The 25,776-nt window shown below is 33.4% G+C and overlaps 1 pseudogene; it reads right to left on the bottom strand.

Moving 5' to 3' along the window:
* Positions 1-24,530: 24,530 nt before the first annotated feature.
* On the bottom strand, positions 24,531-25,565 carry LOC120122316 (annotated as a pseudogene).
* Positions 25,566-25,776: the final 211 nt, after the last annotated feature.

Genomic DNA, 25,776 nt, shown 5'->3' with positions numbered 1-25,776 from the left:
TGTAAAACTTATAACAGATACGATTGCCAAACCTGCAACATCGGGAAAAAAACAATGCAAATAAATAAGATAACTATAAAAACACTGGTTTTTAACAAATATATACACATCAAAGGTAAACATAAAATTTAAAATAAAAATAATGGAAAAATAAAATTTACATAAAACTTACCAAATATTCGAATTATTTCTTCTTTTGTTCGAACTTTTTTATCTCCTTTTTTCCCTACTATCTCTCAGCCATGCAAGCTTTCTTCCTTTCCTTTCTAACTCTACCCTTCTTCTTCCCCGAACTCCAACACCCTATTTTTATAAACCCTATATCGATTTGAATTATTGGTGCACAATAATTCAAACATTATTTCCCCTAATTATTGGCACCAACGCATGCATGAATCCCATCGGTTCTCGGTCCCCATGTGCTATGCATGCATCAGCGGTTTGTAGAGATTCCCACGCCATGCAGCAGCAATAGAGATTCCACGTAGCTGTCCGATGCAGAACCAGCTGAAGATGCTCGGAAATCCTCCAGCCTTCATTATTTCCCAACGCCATGCAACAATGCTGAAAACGCCAAGAAATCCTGCTTCCTTCTGCGTTGCGTGAAGAATGGCCTGAAGATGCCAGGTAATCCTGGGAACTTAAGGCAATTATTGTAGATTTCACCCCATTTGGAGAAATAATCTGCTAACTGTATTATTTGGGGAATTAAATCTCCCCAAATGGATTATTTGGGCACTTTTGCCTAATAGAAATTGCAGGATTCTTACAAAGCAACTATAGAGAAAAATAATTATTAATTTTATTTAAATGGCAAACCAAAACCTTGGTAGAGGTTAAAAAATATGAACCAAATCTAAAAAATTACCATCTAAAATTCTTAACCCTTAAATAAGGATATACATAGAGCTATAAGGAAATCGAAAGCTAATGTTTTCGAAGTTATCATAAACACAAGAGTTTTAATCGACTAATCACCGAAACACATAATTATCATAAAATCCTAAAATTAAATCTATAATAATTGCTATCAAACAAATCAAAATCTAAAATTTCAATATTATATTTTAATTCAAATATTCTCAATGATTCAATATGACGAGGGGATGATACCACTTGTTAAAACCAAACCATAATATATATGAAAACTAATCATGATCTAATCATGTCAAACCCTTAAGAATAAAATAAACTAGATTTGCGGAAGCGTACCTGAATTAATTGATATGTTGAAATCATTGAATCTTTATTTAGTGGTGATCTTCCAAGAAGATAAAATTCTCTCGAGTATAAACTCTGTAACGAGATAAGAAAAAAATACAAGATGATCTATTTCTTGAGGACCATAACCCTTTTATATAGCTGATTTAAGAATCAATTATTGTTTGTACTTATAACTCTACCCCTCTTCTAATTATAAATACAATTTTAATAGTATCTACACTTTTATTTCCATGACAATTCTAATACCTTATGACTTTATAACATATTTGGTCACTTAATTTATGTCATATTTTATGATAACAATATACATTAAAAATATGTGCTCGTAATTATGGATTTTAATCCAACAACAAACACTTAGTAATTATTAATAATCCTCAATCCAGATGTACCATTTATATTTAAGAACTCAAAAATTTGTCCATTTTTATTTCATTACTTTTGTTATAATTATTAGAACGATTAACAATAAATTAATGCGATCAAAAAAAAAAATTAATATTTACGTGGAAAATTTGAAAAGGAAAACCCACTGACAGAGGAGAAGAAAATTTCACTATGCCGAAAAACATAAGATCTGTTACAATTGTTACATACTCAAAACCCTAATTCCTACTTTCTATTTATAGGGATTACATGAATTATAATGCTTCGTACCTGTAGGCATCAAACTTTACCACTATTTTGATTGTATTTTAATGGGTTGGCCTAATGAAGAAATTGGGTCATAAATCTAACAACTTGACACATTTACATATCATACTATATGACTCAAATTTGGGGTACAAATAAGAATAACAAAAAAGAATTTTGTCTTTTTAATTATTCATATCATAGAAGTTCTAACACTATAGACCTAAAGAGAAATCAACTCATTTTGAAATTGAGGACCAAAGTAGTCATAGTGAATTTCTTGGCTTTGGATACATCTAACATGATCTAGCATAATTAAATAAAATAAGGCTATCATTCTAATTAAACCTAAAAAATTACCATTACTATCCTCATAAATTTTCCATTAGATCCACGAAAAGCCAAATTATTTTTGGCAAGACATTTCACAACGGGTATTATTCATATTAAAACTTATCTCCAATGTTTCTATTTTCAAAGTCCTTCTTGCAAATCTTTATCAATACATTTATTCATTTCTAATCTTATTCTTAATTCATTCCAAGTATTCATATTAGTCATATGCTCAACATTATTCTCATGTTGTTTGAGCCTCTCACTCAAATGCTTCAAATTATCCATTCCATTGTTTGCTAAAAGACTATTGTTATTTTGAGAAGTGAAAAATTTTCCCAAAAAATACAATATACTTTATTCACATGCCTAGAGAAAATCAATAATTTTCTATCAAGAGTTTTTCTATTTATCAACCTTCTAGAAAAATAAGAATAAAAAATATTGTAGAAAAAACTATCCTTAGAAAATATGAGATTCAATTCCCTAATGAGTCCCTTTCTAATCAAAATATCTCTGATTTTAATACCAATAATACTCCAATTTCTAGGATAATAATATCAAAAGGAGGGATTATATGCTCATCAATGCCAACATCAATATTTTTCTCATCAAGTAAATTATTTTAAATTAGTAGTATCATCATGGAGGATATTATCATCATTTAAATTTTCATCATTCAACTTTTCAATAGAATGTTCAATATTATCTTAATATATGTTTGACCCATCATCATCCAAAATTCTTTTACTCGTTTTGAATTTTTTTATCTAAAGCTCCTTTTTGTGATTCTACTGATTCTTTTGTTCATTTTCTTTCTTTTTTTATTTTTCCACCAAAAAATATATTTTCGCGACAACATTATTCTATGAAAATATAGAAAAAATATAGAATGATAGCACCTCAGTTCTCCAGTTAAAGTTCTACGTCACTTTTAGATAAATTAATCGATGGTGTGACACACCCTCACCTACATTTTCATAATTAACAAAAGAAAACAATCAAGAAAACATAATTGACAACCAAAAATTACAAACATAACAAAAAATTCAGATTTTACATAAATAAAGTCAAAACACAATAATAAATTCATAAAATACATTTACCCCTGTTTGGAATGGTCATTGACCTTTGTATCTTGATGGAAGAATAATACAAAACTTGATTTTGTTTTAATTGCACAATTAAATCCCTTGATTTACTTTTAAACTCGAATTTATAATCTCACTCTCAATAAAAAAATTCTTCTTTACCTTTTTGGAATTTCACGTTCAAATTCTAATATTTACTTCATAATATGATTTTTTTTTTGAAATTTTCTATACTAAGATGATTGAACTCTATTTCAATTAAAAGAAAAATACCAACTTTAAAAAATAAAATCCAAACAAACATTTAAATTCTAATATAATGGTGATTTGTAATGATGATTATATAAATGGACACAAAGACAAAAAGGAAAAACAACTACGCTTCTCCATCGATTACACCAAAAGGAATAGTAATGATTCCCCTAAATAAACAAAGACTGAATCAATATTAATTTTAGGAATTTGAAAACAATAATTATGTTATGACGAGAAAAAAAAATGGATAGATGCCCCTCCTGTCCAAGCTCAACTACAAGCATAATTACGAACTCCCGTTTGCTCTATCGACATTCACTTGCCACCACTCATCTTCCTTCTCATTCAATATTATTATTTAATTTTCTACTGCATAAATTTTATTATAAGATTTTTATTTTAACATTACATTTATGATTAATTAGCATTTCATGTACATAATATTATTATTTAATTTTCTACTGCATAAATTTTATTATAAGACTTTTATTTAAACATTACATTTATGATTGATTAGCACTTCATGTACATGATATTATTTTAAAACTAACGTGGTATTAAATATGTTGATGGTAATATGTGTTGTATGTCAGTTATACCTTTTGATTTGAGTAAAGAACCCTAATCAATGGTTTATGTAACGTGTTAAAGACAATAAATAATATATCAGGGGAGATAAAAGAAAAAAAAAAGAGATAAAGCTGAGCAGCAATTCCCCTTTCAGAATGCTTTAAGAGTGCGTTCGGTTTATAGAATGTAACATTAACTCCAGGAATATGATTATCGGAATGTAACATTACCTAATACATTACTGGGAATTTTGCATTGTTATGTTTGGTTTGTCTAGCAGGAATGTAAGATTATAGTGTTTGGTTAAATGAATAAAAGATTGTTGGAATGTATATTTTACCAAATTGTCTTTATTATATATTTATTTTTTAACAAGTTGAATTCTAAATATTCAAATGAAAATATTTGTATAAAAGATCATAGAAAATATATAATTTTACTATTTTTAATTTATATATTTTCTTTATAAAATTTAAATTCATAAAATTTATATAATGTTTTACAAAATTTAAAAGATAAATAGGTTTAATGAAAGAGTTTAATTTTATTTTAACCCCTAAACTTTATATAAAATTCTAATTGTGGACTTTTTTGTAAATCTAAAACAGTTTAAGGATAAATTTGCAATTTAATCTTCATAGAAAATATTTTTTATTCAACGACAGAAGAATGATATTTTTGAAAAAAAATTGTTTTAAGGGCATTTTAGTCCAAAACCATGGAAATGACAAATACCTAAGGGATTGAGGGGAATGACATTCCCGGTAATAAGCCCCCAAAATGTCATTGTTGGGAATGACTTATTACCTCCTACTGTAAATATTTGCAATCCAAAACATGGGTATCACATTCTGGAAAAAAATTTCCCCCCGGTAATCTTCTATTCCTCATCCAAACGCACACTAAGATTTATGTATTAACCCTTAATACATGTGTGTCAAGTTCAAGATAAATGCCAATTTTAGGATAATAATTATTATCTGTAGATAAATAAAGTGAATTGATCATCGTGTGACAGAATTTATTGATAAAAATTTGACAATAGTAAAATCATTGTCTAAAATAATATTTTTCTGAAGATTCTTTAAAATTCCGAAGATATATAGAACAAAATCCAAAGTCAAATATGACTCAAACTCCACTTGCGACTCACCTATATTTTTTCTTCTCGATTTTTCCAATTTTAATGTTATTTTAATTTAAGAGTTTTCAATTATTTTGCATGATATAAAAGTAAAAGACAATTAGCTAAGTAATTATGATATTTAAATAATAAATGTTAAATTTTAGAGTAAATTACATGTTTAATATTTAAACTATTACTTCTTTTACATTTTAATACCTAAACTTTAATTTAAAAAACTCATACCTAATGTTTAGTTTAGGTTTCATTTTAATACCTTCCGTTAAATAATTACCAGAACGTTGACGTGATATTTTTTTTTTTTTCAATGATAATGGCATTACCTTATAATTACACACCAACAACATCATTAAGTTTTTAAAGACGGGATGCCGAAATGAAACATAAACTAAATATTAGGTATCATTTAAAAAAAAAGTTTAGGTACAAAAAAAGAGAATAAAAATAATAATTTAAGTACTAAACGTGTAGTTTAACTTAAATTTTATACCGGCAATACTCATATACTAGTGCTTCTTACTTCATAACAATCATATACATTCTCAGCTCACTGTTAATTATCTTCTGCATGCCACATGATTAAACTCATCATTATTACTATTTATAATCTCGCCGCATCAAGTTAAGTAGGAATTGCCTTGAAGTAGAACAAAATTTGGCTTGAATGCTTGAGAAGGATCGTAACGATTCTGTCTCTTCACCTGATGAAAGGGATAGATATAAGAACAAATGTAGCGAAGAAAAGTAAATCAAGAGAGATTGATTATATCAGTAAATAAAGATAATAGATCATCTTCACGTTCAATCACCGATCTAGTTACCCGTTAAGCTAATCCATGCGTGACCATGTTAGCTTCTCTGCGGATGAAAACAACTCTAATTCTAGCAGAACAGAGTCAGAAATATTTTTTAGAGTGAATACATATATATTAACAATACAAAACTTTTAAATAAAGTGGACACAAATAAAATTTTAAGGTGTCATCATTAATAAAATAAGTAATTATCCGAGGAAAATTCAGATTGTGCCCGCCCTCACCGAGTTATGGCTCCACCACTGAATTCTAAGGGGTAAAGAAAGGAATCATCGAGCTTCAGATAAGTGGGTGCCCGCTAGAGAGAGGTCAGGAGAGAAAGTTGTTCAATAGGGTTACAATACTATTCTAGATGGACATTTTTTTTTGGTTACAAAGGTAGGCACTAAAAACTCAGTGAATATGGCTTCTTCTCACTGCAGTGTGATCAACAAAGACGATGCTAAGCATATCATTGGGCAGTTGCTGCAGAATAAAAAGTCCCAGGTTCACTTTACGTCCCATGTCCGCAAGTCTATCAGCAAGAGTGTTTGCATGTCGAGGGTCGAGGGATGTATCTTATAATGATGTTCCAAATCCGACTCAAGTGGGCCTTGATGCGCCTGGTCACAACTGGTTCATGAGCTTGCAGTGAAGAATTAAGACTCCGAACCGCTTCTAAATTGTCGAGCTCCAATTCCAGATGTTTAAACCCTTGCTCCAAGCCGTTTGGAAACCATCGAGGACAGCCCATAACTCGGCCTGAAGGACGGAACAATGGCCGATATTTCTGACCTAGCCCGAAATCCAAACGCTGTGACTATCTCGAATGACTCCCCCGCAAGACGACACCATTGACGGATAGGAAACGACTCCATCCGTGTTAAGCTTGAAGGTGCCTTCATCCGGTGGTTCCCAGTGAGCTCTCATGCTGCAAACATTGCTACGAGCTGGAAGCTGCATCAAATTCTTTTTAGAGAGGCACGCCCATGCCTTAGCTGAATGGATAGTTTCAATCATGGACCAAATTTTCCCGCTAAAGACGAAGCTGTACTTGTTCTTCTAGAGCCTCCAAAGGATTATACCGAAAAGATTATCCCAGTTGCATTCTCTAGTATTCAAACCTGCATTTCCCACAAGATTATATTTCCACCAGTCAAGGAAATGAGAGGAGAAGAATACCGTGTGAAGGTTAGTTGGAACCAAATGGTTCCATATCGAGCGAGCTTGATAACATCCCGGAGCGCACGAGAATAGTTTCTTCAAAAGTTCCATATAGCGGACAGCAAGGGTCGGAGGAGATACCTCGCCTTATACGTTCCGCATTGGTCATTATTCGTTGTCTCATTATAAGCCAGATGAATTGTCGCACTCGTTGGGGGTCATAAAAACCCCAAGCCAAGCTCCATGTATTGTCTCTCCCATCCCATGTGTTTTGTTGGATATTATTGAAAGCATACTTTACTGAGCAAATGCCATTTGGTTCCCAACACTAGATGGGCTTGTCCTCGCCAACATCATCACAAGGAGGGAATACCAATGATCCATTGAATCAATTCCTCATCGAGCGTCTGTCGGAGCTGCGCCAACATCCAAGTCCCGTCTAAAGAGACGAAATCCCAAACCGCCGATTGGGTATTAGGTTGGCAGTCCATGTTGACAAGATCAACAAGCGGTGGTAAGACAGGGAGCCATGAGTCAAGCCAGAATCTAGTCTTACGCCCATCCCCGATGAACCAACTGATATCGCAATTGTATGTGCTTCATTCTGGAATGAAAAGACGGATTCTTCACTAGATGGATAGCACTTTGACTGTCGCAATACAAGACATTGTTTTCTTGTTTCTTGCCTAACTCTTCCAAGAAACTTTGGAGCCAGACCATCTCCTTGCTAGCTTCCGTAACAACGACATATTCTGCTTCAGTTGTGGAGAGAGCAACTATCTTCTGTAGTTGAGAAGCCCAACTCACTGCGGTTCCTCCTAGAGTATAGACATACCATGTAGTGCTTCTTCTGATATCAACATTTTCGGCTAAGTCAGCATCTACATAGCCTGTCAGTATCATATCTCCACCTTTGAAACAAAGTGATTTGTGTGTGGTACCCCACAGATATCTGAGGATCCATTTGATTGCTTCCCAGTGTACTTTGCCCGGATTATTCATGTACCTGCTAATAGCTCCCACTGCATGAGCAATATCTGGTCTGGTACAAACCATGACATACATGAGACTTCCAATTGTTGAGGCATACGACACCTTCACCATGTGTGCACGTTCTTCTTCGTCTTTGGTGACTGTTCTTTGGAGAGTCTAAAATGAACACCTAAAGGTGTACTTACTGTTTTAGCATATTGCATGTTGAAACTGGAGAGTACTTTGTTGATGTACTCAACATGTGATAACATTAAAGTTCCTGACTTTGTGTCTCTCTTGATCCTCATCCCTAGAATCTGCTTTGCAGCGCCCAGATCTTTCATTGCAAACTGCTTCGACAATTTTTTCTTCAAGTTTATAATCTCTTGCATGTCTGAACCTACAACAAACATGTCATCAACATACAACAATAAAATAATGAAGTTGTTGTCGAACTTCTTGATGTATCAACAATGATCTGCTTGGCATCTGGTAAAACCACTACTACCCATGAAGCTATTGAACTTCTTGTACCACTGTATAGGAGCTTGTTTTAAACCATACAAGCTATTCTTCAACCTCCATACCAGGTTTTTATTACCTGCCTCTATGAAGCCTTATGGTTGCCTCATATAGATTTCTTCCTCCAAATCACCATGAAGGAAAGCTGTCTTTATATCAAACTTCTTAAGATGTAAATTCTCTCCAGCTACAATTTTCAACACCAGTCTGATTGTAGACAGTTTTACGACTGGAGAGAAAATTTCATTGTAGTCAATACATTCTTTTTGTTGAAAACCTTTGACAATCAATCTTGCTTTGTAGCGTTTGCTCCCATCATGCTCTTATTTGATCTTATAAATCCACTTGTTATGGAGCGCTTTCTTGCCTGGTGGTAATTTAGCTAATTCCCATGTGTGATTTGATATAAGCGAGTCCATCTCATCTTTCATGGAAGACTCCCACTTGACTGAATCCTCCACCTGCATTACTTCATCATAGCACTCTGGTTCACCATTGTCAGTCAGCAATAAGTAGTGCAAAGAAGATGAATAACGTTGGGTTGGTTTAGGAATTCTGGAAGAGCGTCTCAGTTTTGGTGTACATGGTTCTTCTTGAACTGCTTCAGGATTGATCTAAAATCATTTCTAGAAATCTCCTCAAACTCAACAAATTCCTTTGTTTCAGCTTTGGTATTGGAGCTACTTGATTCTATGGTTTCCCTGTCTTTGTACATCACATTCTCATTGAAAATGACATCTCCGCTTCTGATGATCTTCCAATTTTCATAGTCCCAAAACCGGTAACCGAACTCATCACCGCCATAACCAACAAAGGCACATTTGTTGGACTTAGCATCAAGTTTACTTCTTTCAGTAGAGTCTATGTGTACATAAGAAATACAACCAAAAAATCTTAAGTGTGAAAGGTTTATTTCTTTCTTGCTCCAAACTTCCTCTGGTATTCTGCCATCCAAAGGAACTGAGGTCCCACGGTTGATCAGGTAAGTTGCAGTGTTGATAGCTTCAGCCCATAGAAATTTGGGTAATCCAACATGTATCCTCATGCTTATGGCACGTTCATTCAGAGTTCTGTTCATGCGCTCTGCTATGCCATTCTACTGCGGTGTCATGGGAACTGTTGTCTCCATCTTGATCCCATTGTTTGCGCAGAAATCTCTGAATCTACTGTTTATGTACTCTCTTCCATTATCAGACCTTAACTGCTTGACTTTCAAACCAGTCTCATTTTCCACCATGGCCTTCCATTTTCTGAAGGTATCAAAGACTTCTTATTTCTTCTTCAAAAAATAAACCCACACCTTTCTTGTTGAATCATCGATGAAGGTGACATAATATAATGAGCCTGCAAGAGATGGAACTGGAGATGGTCCCTATACATCTGTATGAACCAACTCTAACTTTTCTGCCTTGGGTGTCTTGCCAATCTTTAAAAACTGACTTTCTTTTGTTTGCCAAAGATGCAATCTTCACATAGTCTGACATCTACATTCTTTAGATCCGGCATCTTCCCTTTTGACAAAAGTGTCTTCATCCCTTTCTCGCTCATATGGCCAAGCCTTTGGTGCCATAGATTTGATTTTCTATAAGCATCTGCTGTAGCAATGATATTCTCTAAATTTGAGGTTACATAGAGAGTACCAGTCTTCTTACCATGAACAATGACGAGTGCTCCTTTGGTAATCTTCAATTCACAGCATAAAAAGGTTGTACTATATCATTCTCCATCAAGCTGTCCTACAATAATCAAATTTCTTTTGAGGCCAGGAATATGTCTCACTCCTTTCAGCTTCTAGGTGGTATGGTTTGGCAACTTTAATCGGATGTCTCCTATTCCGACGATCTTCAAGGTTTCATCATCAGCTAGATGAACCTTCTCAAAATCACCACTGACATAGTTCTCCATGATTTCTCGGCATGGGGTGGAGTGGAAAGATGCCCCTGAATCCAAGATCCATGATTCAATAAGACTGTTGACGCTTAGAATCATGGCATCACCTGTCTCCTCTGTCATGTTGGCAAATTCCTGTGCGCCAGTATCTTTTTTCAATGCTCGACAATCTCTTTTAAAGTGACCATTCTTGCCACAATTATAACAGGTAAAATCTTTCTTTCCCGTTCTGGATTTTGATATGCCATGATTTGAATTTCTTTCTGAAGTTCTCCCTCTAGACTCCGTGTCCAAGGATGAGGAGGTTGATGCTTCACCCGATTCTCTCCGTCGAATTCTTCGCTCAATACCAGATCCTGAACATCGTCGAATTTCAATTTACTATTTCCCGACGAGCTGCTAACTGCTGTAACAGTAGCATTCCAACTGTATGGTAGAGATGATAAGAGAATTAAAGCTCGAACTTCATCATCGAATTCAATTTCCACGGAACTCAACTGGGTTGTGATTGTGTTAAGTTCATTTAGGTGTTGAGCCACTGATGCCCCTTCCGCCATCCGCAAATTGAATAATCGTCTCATCAAATGAACTTTGTTTGAGGCTGATGACTTCTCATACATACTGGAGAGAGCCACCATAAGACCCGCTGTGGTCTTTTTCTTTGCTATGTTAAAAGCAACATTTCGGGACAATGTCAGTCAGATAACTCTGAGGGCTTGTCTGTCGAGAAGAGCCCAGTCTTCATTCTTCATGCCCTCTGGTTTCTTTCCTAAGAGAGGTTGATATAGATTTTGCTGGTACAAAAAATCTTCAATCTGCATCTTTCAAAAGCCAAAGATCGCACCATCGAACTTTTTAATTTTCACATTCCCTTCGTCTGCAGCCATCGCTCCCACTCGAATCTGGCTTCGTTTAGATCGTTTCTGACAATTCTTACAAACCACCGTGTATTAGAACACCTTCGTCGAAAATTCGTATCGCCGACAAAATTTTTACTATTCACGAATTTTACTATTCACATTATTAGTAATGAATAGCAACCTCGCAAAAAATTGACAAAATTCACAACCAAAATTTCTGATACCAGTTGTTGTGAAAATACATGAGTAACAAGTAATTTTCCTATAACCAGATTAGTGAGAATGACAAATAAAAGCGGAAAAATAATACACGAAATTGATAACGGAGTTCAGCCAATTTTGCCTACGTCTTCGGACTGCTGCAGATCTTTTACTAAGAGAGAAATTTACAGGTGTTTACAAAACACTCACTACTTACAAGAAACTCTATAGTATTGGGAGAAAGAAATGATTTGGGATGATTTTGAAGCTAAATGAGTTAGGGTATTTATAGTTGAAGCTTAAGGACTAATCTTGTAAATATCTTAAAGTGTACAATAGCTAAAATGTAATTAACCCAAAAAATATTTTAATTAAAAAGTGAGACACCGAATCCAGTATCCCTTTGTTGAAAAACACCAAGCCTTTGTTGAAAAAATGCATGCGCCCCCTTTTCTGACTTTTGCGTTTAACATCATGAACTTTGTACTTTGCGCGCATTAGTTTAACCCAAAGGGCCTCCGGATGCATCAGAAAATTATATCCCATCTTGATTAGAAACGCCTCATTTTTAGATTGAAGTGGTCGAAATCCAAGGCCACCATGCATAAGGGGTTGACTACATGTATCCCACTTAACAAGCGCCATTTTAGGAGAGTCATGCATTCCACCCCAAATAAAACGGCGCGTAATTTACTCAACTTGGTTACAAACTCCTTTCGGGAGAGTGACCGTCTGTATAAAATAATTGGGGATAGCTAAAAGAGTGGATCGGGAGAGAGTCACTCAACTTGCCAAGGAGAGTTTGGTAGCCACCCAACTGTTCAGTTTCTTCCGAACTTTGTCTATAAAAAATTGAAAAGTAGCTTTAGTCACTTTGTTGTGGAAGAAAGGTATGCCAAGGTACATGCCAAGATCCGTATAGTGCTGAAAACCTAAAGAAACACAGAAATGCAGGGCCAGTTCCTTGTCCATGTTAGCCGAGAAAAAGGCCTTTGTTTTGTTGGAATTCACCTTGTGGCCTGAAAATCTAATACCACGGCATATTGAATACTATGCCCTAGGCGTTCCATACAGAGAACGAACAAGTAAGGCGAGAGATGACATCCCTATCTAATACCACGGGTTGGCTTAAACTCGTCTGTGTGGGCACCGTTCCATAAAATCACTAATATGCTATATTCTCTGTTTTATTTATTTCTGATTTGGGCACTTTACTTTCTGTTATTTTATTTTAACCACTGTATACATCTGATGGTACGTCAAATACAAACTCGTTATTAAAAAATATTTTGTAAAAGATAGAACCTGCAAAATTTTAATTGAGTGCGGAATATAAGATAACTGTTTTGATAAAAAATATATATACATATTCTCAAAGGATTGCACATATAAAACTCAAAAAGAGAAACCTTGGGTTAAAAAAACAATTGTATCTTTTTCAATCTAAAATTCGCGGTCGGTGAAGACACCACCCATTTTAAAACAAATCAACTCAACCACTTTTCAAATTGAATAAATATATCTTTCATGAAAAAATAAATATTTAAAAGTTAATTACATCACACATCCTTCAATTATGACCTTCATTCTAAATTCATCCCTAAACTTTTAAACATTCCATTTTCATCCCTAAACTATAAATTAATCATAATCTTTAGAAAAATTCAGTTTCACCCCAAACAACAATCTTCATTCTAAATTGATCCCAAACTTCTTGAACATTTCAATTTCATCCCAAATTATATGTATACTAATCATGTCCCTTCTTAATAAAATAGTTAAACCAAGTTATATATTATACATTTGAAAAAAAAATTAGGATAAACTATTATTGAAATTAATTATATATTTGGATGAATATCAGGATAAAATTGAAAGATTCAAAAGTTTATAGACCAATTTAAAATAAGAATCATAGTACAGGGATGAAATTAGAAGGTTTAAAAGTTTAAGAACTAATCTAGAATGAGATTCACAGTTTATGTATTAAATTAGAATGTTTAAAAGTTTAAAGGATCAATTTAAAATGAAGATAATAATTTACAGACATATAAGATCATAATTTACGGACATATGATGCAATTAACTCAAAATTGAATTATACTATGCGTTTACTTGTATCTATTCTTTTGTCAAATAGATGAATAGTCACTATTTTAAGGTCAATCCCATCACAACAATTAAAAAAATTATCAACCAATCAAAATGCGAGGAATGGTTATAAATTTTAAAAAATATTTTTAAAAACATAAAATTATTAATCATTGAAAAAAATGCATTTTTTTTAAATATAAAAAATCATGAAATCCATAAATCGAACCCCACTAACAACCACCATCGTTGAACATCAATCCACTCACAGTTGAACCCCCATTACCAATCATCCCCTTATCATCATCCTAATCCCTTAAATCCATAAACTTTAATCTGAAATCTCTCTAAACATTAAATCTCTAAATCCTCAATACTCAAATTCATAACCTAAAATTCATTACCGCTAGTAGACCCACTGTAACAACCCAAATTTCTGATCCTACATTTGAATGTTAACCCAAAATTTTAGTTAATATATCTATTATAGCACAAGCATCCATTGGTTCAAATTTGAGTTCAATATGGTAAGAAGTTAACTTTTTTTAGATAAAAAGAAGATTTTTAAACTTGAAGGGAAAAGTAATTAGATTTAATTTTCCATTGAGGAAAAATGACTGATTTAGAAGAATTTTATGATGCTTGGCATGAATGTTTTTGGGTAAAATGACAAATCACCTTTTCTTCTCTCTTCTTCACTTCTTATCTTAGTCTTCTTTCTTTTCCCAAGTTAGAGAATATGAATGAAAGGCTTCATATTTCTTATTCATCAACATCCCATCCAAAAATCTAAGATAAGATTCATAATCCTTGAATCATAAGCTCCAAAATGAGCTTACCATTTTCTTCAATGGTGGTCATGAGCTCATTTGGAGGTTTAGGAAGATTTGAGCTCCAAAGGTTCCTCCCATGTTTTCAATCTGATTTTCATGTGTTCAACAAGTTGTATTTTTTTTCATGTTGGAATTGTTAGTTTTCTTTTAGTTGTTTATTGGGTAGTGAAAGTGTGATGCTAAGACCCCCAAAGACATAGGTCTAGGGAGACTTAGTTCTATGGCAGGCTTAAAAGATACTTCGATAACTTGGAGGATAAGGTAACACACTCTATCTCTTCCTTAGTACTTGTAGTGCATAACATAGCTTGCTTGTATGAGGTGAAAAAGTATGAGGCCTTAAATGCATGATTTGTTGTTATAGACGTTTCAATGTTATCTTATTGTAAAAATGATGTATGACGACCCCCTAAAAACTTTTATAAGCCTTAATAATTAACTTAGGCATTAAAACAAGTGTTTGGATGAGATTGAGGATGTTTTCAGAATGAAACAATGTATTGTTACGCTATAGTATCTATATTAGTTGAACAACAAAGACACTAAACAAACACAGGCAAATATGGGCAAATTTACACCGATATTGCATAAGAGAGTACTAATACTACTCCTTTAAAAAATACAAAGGGTAACTTTTAGACCATTTTGGAGCAAAATTTGATATCGAGACACAAAGAAGTATTATACTACTTGAAAGAGTATCGATGCTAGATGTGTAGTACTAATACAAAGGATATTTTGGGAAACTTTCTGGATTGTTTTTGGTGCCAATACTAGGGAGTGTCGATACCCTTTGGTAGATATTAATACCTATATAAAGGTATCGATACCATTAGTGAAATTGTTTAGTGAACTTCGAGATGTCGAATAAACTCGAAAGTGAGAAGTTCAATGATGATTAAGAATGAACACTTAACTTGGGTGTGAAAAATTACTAAAATACCCCTAAAGAATTGAAATTATAAATTACCCTTATAGGCCTGAGTTAGAAAAATAACCTAATTGGTAGGTGTTTGGGTTGTAATTGATCTAATAATGATATAAAATTCAAGTGAGGACTTTAAAAACATCATAATTTACTAATAACATAAAGATTAATGATACTAGAATAATGATACGAATGAATAAAAATACAGTGGTTAATGATGTAAAATGAGACATCTACCTTTTAAAGAGGACTTGATAGTGAAAACTCGATAAAAATATTAAAATTGATTAATAATTAGGATTTTTAATGAAAAATACCGATACTCTATTCATAAAGCATTGCTATTATTCTTAAGTATTGATATCAACGACACGATATTAATACTAACATCAAATGTCATATTCCAACAGCCAAAATTGGTACCAATACTCTGGATTAGTATAACTAACACAAGGTAGTACCGATACTTTACATGAGAGTTTCGATACTAAATGAAATTTATAAAATATTAAAAGTAAAATGATATCATAACTAAAGATGAGTATTGATACTCTAAGGCCATTACCAATACCTCACGACTAAATATCGGTACTACAAAGAGAAATGAAGGCAATAGGCTTTGTTTTGCCGAGAGACTCAAGACAAGAGTCTTAGGACATTGTAACTTACTAATAAAGCTTTTAAGTGAAAACATCAATAATGTAATATGTTTAATAATTATAATAACCATAAGAATCTTATGAGATAAGATTCTATAAGACTTATGTTTTTGTTTGATACATAAGAAACTACAAGGACACCAAATTATTTATAATTAACAATCGTCTATTGCGTTTGATGGATGTGTATGATGGATTATCCAGATATTCTAAGAATCGTGCCAAGATAATAAAAGAATACTAGTTAAACTTCATTCCAATGCTTCGTTACCCAAACATGTCTTGTGTCTCAAAAGGAGAAAGGTAATTAGTGTTTGATGTTGATGTTGTGTGACATAGATCTATTCCCAAGTACTTAACAATGAGTGCCACTTGGAAGTAAGATGCTAGTGCTTTGTGACCCATATCTTGTCTTGAGCACCTTTTTCATAAGTTAAAAGGATGTGAATTCTATGATGCTGATGTGATCCCATACTACATCATGACGCTTGCTTTGTATGATTAGTACCTAACGACATTACTAGAAAAAATCCCTTTAATGGCGCTCATTGCGTGTCATCTATGGGTGTGGATGACACACATTTGCGTGTTGTTGAAGCCACCGACATGAATCTCAGATGACATTCAATTATGTGTCATAAATCTATGACGCGCATTTATGACACACATTTATGACGCTCATTTATGACGCGCATTGAGCGCCATTGAAGCCCCCGTCATAAATGAAGATGACACACATTTGTGTTTCATAAATTTATGACACGCATGTATGGCTTACATTGCATGTCATTGAAGCACACGTCATTAAAAAAGATGACACACATTCGTGTGTCGTGATTGTATTTCGTAAATTATATATATATATATATTGTAGATTGACAAATAATCAAACTAAATCACATTTAATGCCTCATAATACTAAATATATATATCATATTATATACAAGCAATCCATTTGCATATAATATATTCACATTAAGTTATCAAAAATATTGTAATCATATGTCGATTCAAAATATCACGGCATAATAAAGTTTTACTAATATGCCCTCGCCATCCGGGCGTGTACACAAGAAATCATCATCAAGTTCTACTAAAGGGGAGTCTTGTGAAAAATAAAAAGTAGCATGGTATTCCGACATATCATCAGTTTCACCATTTGCTCCATACTTGTACATCTTATGTGGTGTGAAGGTGACAACAGACAAATTCACACCTTGTCTACCTAGCAAAAAGAACACAACTTTGAAGATTCATTGCATACTATTAAGTCTGTTAACTAGTTAATATTATTATGCAGAACTTTGATAAGTTAGAGAACTACTAAGTGCAATATAATTCTCCCAAGTTTCAATTCATACCTTCTGCATATCTGATCCAATAGAGTGCGGTAATGATCAAACAGTAGTCAGATACCATATCCAAGCTTCAAGTGCTTCTGTAACTTGTATTTCAGAAGATGCAAAAGGAGACAAATCAGTCCAAGGAAAGTAAACACATTAATCATAACAGTGTAAAGCACATGGCTTCCTCCAATCCACCATCAAGTATAAGTTTATTGCAGATCTAGCCTCTAAACATGAATGCACAAAAGCCCTTTGATTCTTTATCTTAAATTGCCTACCTTGTACTTCTACACTTATGTACTTTACAATAGCCACTGATTTACTGTCTCATCCAAACAAAGATGCCAATAGCAGAAATATGATGTCATATTGTCATTTTTCACTAATCCATGAATTTATAAACCGAGTGTTGAAACCAAGCCAATATGAAAACAGGCAACCCACAAAACAATATGTGGATCAGTGACCAATAGGTGCAAGCTTTCACCAATTATGATCTTATGATCACCATAACAACGAGCGGTCTGTATATTAAGTATGAAAAAGATACGACTATTTAACCAAATATATCTCTACAAAGGGTACTACAATTTTAGGTATTTGTTGTAGTCATCTACCAATATGAGCATCCCGAAGCTGCTATGTCAATCACTTCTTCCAAGATCCACATTTACAGAAAATGTTCCTCATTTTATAATGAGATTTAAAAAAATCACCAGTATCCAAGCTATGTTGCTTGGATATGGGGATAGAAATTTCCAAAATTACAGGGTATGAGTACGGAAAATATAAAATAAATTCTAAAATGAAACATGCATCCTGATTTTTTCTATATTTTTTTTATAATTTTAAAATTTATTTTATATTTGTCGTAGATTTGTCATATTCGTACCCTAAAATTTTGAAAACTGCTATTTCCTGTCCCCGAATCTATATCCATATCCATACAACATAGATTCTCACTGACTTTCACAAGTTAACGAAAGAAAACCTAACCCTAAGTTAGCCCTACAGGTCACTAGTTATCCCTCCAATGAAAAGTCAAGTTTAATAATTCAACTCCCCGACCCAAACCATTTATGGTCATAGAATTCAATAAGTATGGGAAGAATACATATAGGTTCTTGTTCTTGCAACCATTTAAGGATTATAAACATCTACAAGTTTGAGAAGAAAAGCCTACCTCAACTCGCCCATGCAATACAATGACCCTTTCAGCTAAGTTATTTGTTTTCACCACTTCATTGGCCTGCAATCAAACAATAACTATTAATATAAACCAAATAGCCATTTTCATTTCTAAACAAGAACACAACCAAAGAAAGGTCCTGAGAAGTAAAGAATATATACAATTCCACAATATTGATTGAAAATTAGCATGCATTCTCTAATAGTTGTGCTAACCAGATCTCATAATCTCATTGTGAAAATGACAATGAGAGAAGGAAAATTAGCTAAACTTTAGGATTCTCAAAAGAGGAGGTAAAAATGCCTCATATAAGCATTTAAGAACTAATGCTAAAAAATACATGCACTGCAATATCACTGGCATCCACTGCATAAACCTGAAAATACATAATCACTTCAGATATTAGAAAGTTGTATTTAAATGAATCCAGAAGCATCACAAGAATATAAATTTGAGGCAGCAAGAGAATTCTAAAAAAATACTAATGAACAAAATTAAAGTTCTATCTATAGTTTCTCTTGGTCAATAGATCAATATAAGCCTACAATCTTCTTTATGATAAAATTATAAAATGAACAAAGAAAGCTAGTTATAGAAAACCTAGAGGAAAGTAAAGGGGAAAAATAAAGTTAAACATAATTTAACTTCTAACAATCACCTGCACTTATTAAATGATGCAGTCTTCAGAAACCGGTTAAAACCAGTACCACATTATATGAAAAAAAACTAAGATTTATTCAATCCTCAAATATATGTGACCATATAACACTGTTATAAATATGCCAGTCATTCAATAAGAAGGTCATAACATATACCCGTTTTGCACCACCTTGAGCACAAAATATTAAAAGAATGTCTGTGCCACATCCAACATCCATTACAACCTGTAAGCATGGTTAAAATCAATAATGAAGAAGAGGAACAAACCAGCTAAATAGAATTTGAAACAGTTTTTAAACCAACTAGGTTGTTTGCGAGCCAGCTGCTTTATATATAATATGTCTCAAGTAAACACAAATGCATTTCACCTAGGCATGAGATTATAAACTGTAAAGTATAACATTGTGTTGTGACTGGTGAAATATGAATCTTACACAAAATGGAACTATGATAAAACATGTATTACAAAGAAAGAGATCAAATATAAAACTAGGGCTACAATGATGGTACCACCTTCCCCTCAATAAATCTCTAGTGTTGCATGATTGATGCCCTATAAGTTTTAGTTCGAACATGATCCTGTATGCTTCAGAGATAAACTATGATCAATATTCAGTGGCTTGTCATGCATTTCTATTATTATTATTTTAAAGGCAAAAGGTTATCCAATCTTGCAACAGATACCGACTAGCAACTTTGTCAAAATTATATACAATTTACCCAAACCTGGATAAAATGTACAACCACAAAAAGAATAATGCAATACTTTTGGTTAAAAATGCAAGATTCAACCTTGTTTAAACGAAGTCAGCAAAGAAACAAAGATAAATAATAAGTAGTAGGCAACATTTCTTTCAACAAAAAGAGGGAGGACATTTAAAAAAAACAAGAAGTAAAAGAAGTGCACACAGTCCAACAAGAAGTAACAACAAAACAAAAATGAACCCAGTTAAGGGAGAATATGAAGAAAGAGAAATAACAAAAAAAGAAAAGACCTTGATCATTTCTTCATGGATGCCAATGTGGGCATAGAGTGAAAGTAGGCCTTGTCGAAGTCCGTACAAGGGGTGCTCTTTATGATCATCGTTGTTGGTGTTTTGGGGATTTTGGAATTTAAAAACCCTAAACCCATAAGGGTTACATGACCTACAACCTCCCCTCCTCCCAAGACCTCCACCTCGCTTCTCTCCTCCGCCCGGCGACTGCTGGCTGTTTTGGTGGTAAGCATTATTGAATCTCGTGCTTCCGTACATGTTTCCTTCTCTTGATGGATCACCACAGAACAACGATTCAGGGGGAACATTGTGAGAAGGGAGCCAGCCAACTGCAAAGAGAAAAAGGGAAAAAGAGAAAAAGGGGGAAGAATGCGGCGTGAACATTATCGAGGGGGAAGAAGCGGGAAAGGATGAAAATAATGGGGGAATTAAAAGACGACTTTTAAAGATGACACACAATTAAAAGTGTACTCCGTGTTTTTGCAAATTTTTTGGATTATGACTATTAAATATGACACACATTATTGTAAGTCATAAATCGTTCAGATTTTAAAAAACATGACATTTTTTATGACACACATTTTTTGCAAGTCATAAATTAGCGTGTGTCATCATTCGTGTGTCATTTAAGGTATATTTTCTTGTAGTGCGACTATAGTAACACCAAATATTACCATTATATCATGTGATAATGGTGTAATTTATACTATGATACATATTTGTAAGATATTGTGATTAGGACTCAGTATAATTATTCTCATGACCCGACCATTAGTTGTGAACTAAGGGAATTACGAGTCTCATACTTTTATGATTATAAATATAGATAAACGACTAGATATCATTGTTGACATTGCTAATATTACTTTTTAACTATACTCGTTGACATGCTTATGTTATAGATGCGTATAATATTTATAAAGTATTGTGTGATGCAAGACAAGAGACGAGCTCAACATTCGGGTTACAAGTCACGTAAAGTGCAATAGGATAACAATATCATTAAAACAATCTCAACAAAATACTAGAGTATAATAATGACGACTCAGTGAATATGTATAGATTATAATTTGAAATTAAATCAACTTGTAATATTTTATTTATTTATGTATTTATTTATTAAGTTTAAAATTGAAGGCCCTATTTTTATAAATTCTACATTTTCATACTTAGTGTAAATATTTTAAATTTTGAGTATAGTATAAAAAATGATTAATCACTTCAAAGATTCCATGTAACACTGGATTCCATAAGATTAAGGTGTTACAAACAGTATCATACAAACCCCACCCACCCACCGTTGAACCACCACTCTAGGTTGTCCCCTTTGTTGTCATTTTAATCCCCTAAATTTATGAACTTAAATCTATAAATCTCTAAATCCACAACACCTAAATCCCTAATGCCAAAGTCTATTGTCATTGTCAACCGCCACCACTACCACCGAATTCCCACCCACCCGTCAAAGACCCTACCATCAATTATTAACTATTCCTTTTGTCATCATCCCAATTCCCTAAATTCATGGACTTAAATACAAAATTAGGTCCTGAGATTTAAGAATTAACATTATATAAATTTTGGGATATTATATAAAAATGAAAAACTAAAATTCCATTTTGAAAATGCATGAATTTTGTTTTCTTTTTTTATATATAAAAAAACACTTGTTAAACACTACATGATGACTAATTTTTAATGATTTTTTTCAACGATCATGATGAAATCGACCTTAAAATGGTAGTTTTAAAAATATTAGACACATATTTTTTTTTATCAAAAACACTTTAAGCACCTAAAATGGATAAGAGATAATTTAAGTACTCATTTTACAATTAAGCCAAAAATAAATCAAATTACATGCAATATAAAATATGGCACAAGGCACACTAAGGCTGTAAGAGTGCTATAACCTAAGGCTATAAGAGTCCTATAACCTAAGCGCAAGTCGCGTGCCTTATTACAGTGATGCACACTTTTTGAGATCAAAAAACATATAACATCACATTTTATCATGCAATAAGAAGCATATACACTGCTAATAGATAAAATTCCTTATCTTAGTGATAGTATAATGTAAAAGAAAAATAAGTGTGCCTAAGATAAGAGGTTTTGTAAACTTTCTATTAAAAAAAACCCTAATCTTCCTTTTTGGATCTTAATGGTAATGTAGCTCTAGATAGTCATTTAGCTTATGTAGAATAACATTTAGAAAGGAAAAAACACCTATGACCATCATCTAAAATTCATAAAACCTTGTATTAATTTTCCAAATCCTTGGCCACAATCTTGGTTGTGTTCTACTTGCATGTGTTGGATATGTTCTGTCCTATTTTGGGTATGCTGGCTTCATCCATGTTCTACTTTCATGTGTTGGGTATGTTTGATCAATAGAAATGCTTATCTTCAACGTTCGAGTTAAAAATCTAAAGAAAATAACTTCTCGTTTTCTTTTTTTCCTTTCATTACTCCTCTTTTAGACTCTTGGTCCATTTTCTGATGTTAAAGACTGTTTTGTGTGTCCCATATGTGGCCCACAAGCAAGCAGACAAAATAAATAAAAAAGATAATCTAAGCCATGGAAGGCAACGCCTAACGCACCTTTTGAGTGTCTTCTAGCGTCTTAATGAAGTCACTTCACTCATTCAATTAAGCGTTTTGAACTCATCGCTTTGCGCCTTAGCGCGCCTCAAACACAGCTTTTTAAACACTAACTACAAGCCACATTTAATATGGGATCAAAATGCAAATGTAATTTTAGTATTTATCCCCTGCCAAAAATCAATCCCTATGAGACAAACGAAGACAATTACCACCAAGTACATAACAAAACGCAACTTAATCTCTTATAGGGTGGAAAATGCTTTCATGAACCTAGGGGTCTCTAATTCTCAATTCACACCATAATAATAATAATAATAATAATAATAATAATAATAATATGGCAATGTTTTTCCAGTCCTAGGGGATTTTGGTGAAGTCACCAAATACAAAACAAAACACATCTTATTCTTCTAAAACGGAGCATGCTTTTTCAATCCAAGGGGTCTCTAGGTCTAATAATAATAAGATGTTTTTTCAATCCCAGTGGTCTCTAAATAATAATTAGATTCAGACACCTTTAGGTAAAATCTAACATTGCCAACATAACAACTAGCAACGAGAAGAGATGCAATTCATGTCATGAAGAGAGGGTAACCTTGATCATGATGGATTGCTAGATCTACTCGTGACTTAACTTTATAGTTCTCAATGTGAAAAAAAAAAACTAAAATTATGATTTATCTCGTCTCAACATGTTAACATGTTGGGAACAGAACAAATTGCACGCAATAAGACTAACACTTTGGAAAGTGCCTCACATGCGCAAATGGAATGCTAAATCAAACTTGTTGAGTTTGATAAGGACTAAAAGAGGGTGGTCAACAATCAAAATCTTCTCCCCTCTGGTAACCAACCAATGGATGTAGACATGATATCAGATAGGTTTGGTCATAGCTTTAACAGTTAAAAGTTTTAGTTGACTTTCTTCGTAAACCAAACTTCAACCATGCTTATCCATGGTAGCAAGATGTGATCTTATCATGGGGAAGGTTTAACCAAGCTTTTAGAAACTAGAACTTGGGTAAAGCCTTGACACTTATTCAAAACAATTAAAACTATTACTTTAACGCATTTAGTGAAAAACATGAGGTCTAAACTCTACATATCCTTTTAGTCAACATGAAAATTAATAATAATGTCTTAAACATCTCACTCGACCTAAACCTTAGGTTGGTTACTAAGCACCCACAAGAAAGCTGAATATCTAGATTCCAATGCATAACCTTATGGTAGAGCTGAGTTCTTGCCCACTATAGATTATAAATTTACAACTAAAAGAAAGAAAGAAAAACAAATGGCAGGAAAATTATTCGATATTCAGTTTCAGCCTACTGGCAAAAATGCAATCATAACCATCCAAAAGAAAGAAATACAACATTTTAAAGGGAGTGAAAATATGAAATTGTAGTATTCATAAACAAACAATGATGCGACCTACGAAATAAGTTACAACAGATGCTAACTTTACCCCTTCTTGATCATAGCTCTACCACCTATCTTTTTTTAATAACTACAGCCGTCCACCAATATTTAGTGCATCATGTAAGAATTTTACCCTCTTATAGCTGTCATAGTAAAAATTAGTAAGATGGATATGAAACTGGGTCACTTGTTTCGTAACGACGTGACCTAGGGCGACTAATGCTATCCAATGTTGCCCCAAAAACCCTTTGACTGTGTTCATAATTGGTATCATTGAAATGTGATCGATACCCATTAGAGTGGTGAGAAACACCAGGGGGAGGTAGCACTGGATCAAAACGAACATTTTAGCACTCATGGAACTCAATACGCAATGAAGTGAGAGTCTAAAAACAAAGATAATAGAAGAAACAAATAAGAGAAAATAATCACCTTGGGTGTAAAGTGCAGGATAATCTGGTACCCTAGAAGGGGTTGATGACCTCTTCAGCTGCTGAGAGATTTCCATGTGGTTAACTACTCCATGGTATTGCCTCGATGTAGCAGGCATGGCTGCATTGGGAAAGTTTTGTGAAGTCTTGTCTTGCCCAGAAATCTGTTAGGAGATTTCAGTCAATATTTTGATACTTGCACAAACAAACTCGGAAGATCAAGATTATGGATCACAGAGGAAACGGAAATATTTCCATTTACACAGCTTAATTGCCAATTTGTACTAAATCTGGCTTTTACTTGTGTAGAACAGCACAAACAAGTGAAACTTTACCCTCTAATGATAAAAGAGCTAGATAAATTCAACATGAAAAAGAAAAGAGAAAAAAAAAGCTCACAGCAAATTTCAAGGTTCGATTACAGAGAGTAACAAGGCCAGAAAAAAGCCTGACAGCATAATCAGCAACATCCTCATTTTCGTATTCAACAAAGGAAATCCTTTGGGCTTATCGGTTTCCTTGTCTCGAGGGATATACAAATATACTATCCTCCTTCTTGGATAAGAATATCATACAGAACTCTATCGCTTGGCCTCTCGTCCAAATTTCCTTTTATTTTCCCATAAAAAAACAAGGTAAGTGCACACCTAAATAAATAATAATAATTTCATACATGAATAAATAACAATAGAGATGCTGATTCTCATAGCAAAAACCGACCTAGGTAGACGCTGCAACTAGAATTCCCTGGCATAGCTACAGGAAATACCTACAGAATCGCCGTAAGCTACTTCAGACACCACCACCACAACAATAACAATAAAAACAACAATAATAACTAAGGGATGTTCTGATTATGCGTGATCGGAGGGTTCAGTAGGTGGCAATACGAACTTTCAATCGAGACCAAGGCGTATTAGGTTCCTTGACTGGTTTCGTAATTTGAAAATTATTCTCAAATAGGA

The sequence above is a fragment of the Hibiscus syriacus genome, unplaced genomic scaffold (assembly GCF_006381635.1).
Source record: "Hibiscus syriacus cultivar Baekdansim isolate YM2019G1 unplaced genomic scaffold, ASM638163v2 tig00110386_pilon, whole genome shotgun sequence".
Taxonomy (NCBI): domain Eukaryota; kingdom Viridiplantae; phylum Streptophyta; class Magnoliopsida; order Malvales; family Malvaceae; genus Hibiscus; species Hibiscus syriacus.
Note: the sequence above shows the minus strand (reverse complement) of the source record. Positions and strands in the feature narration are given on the sequence as shown.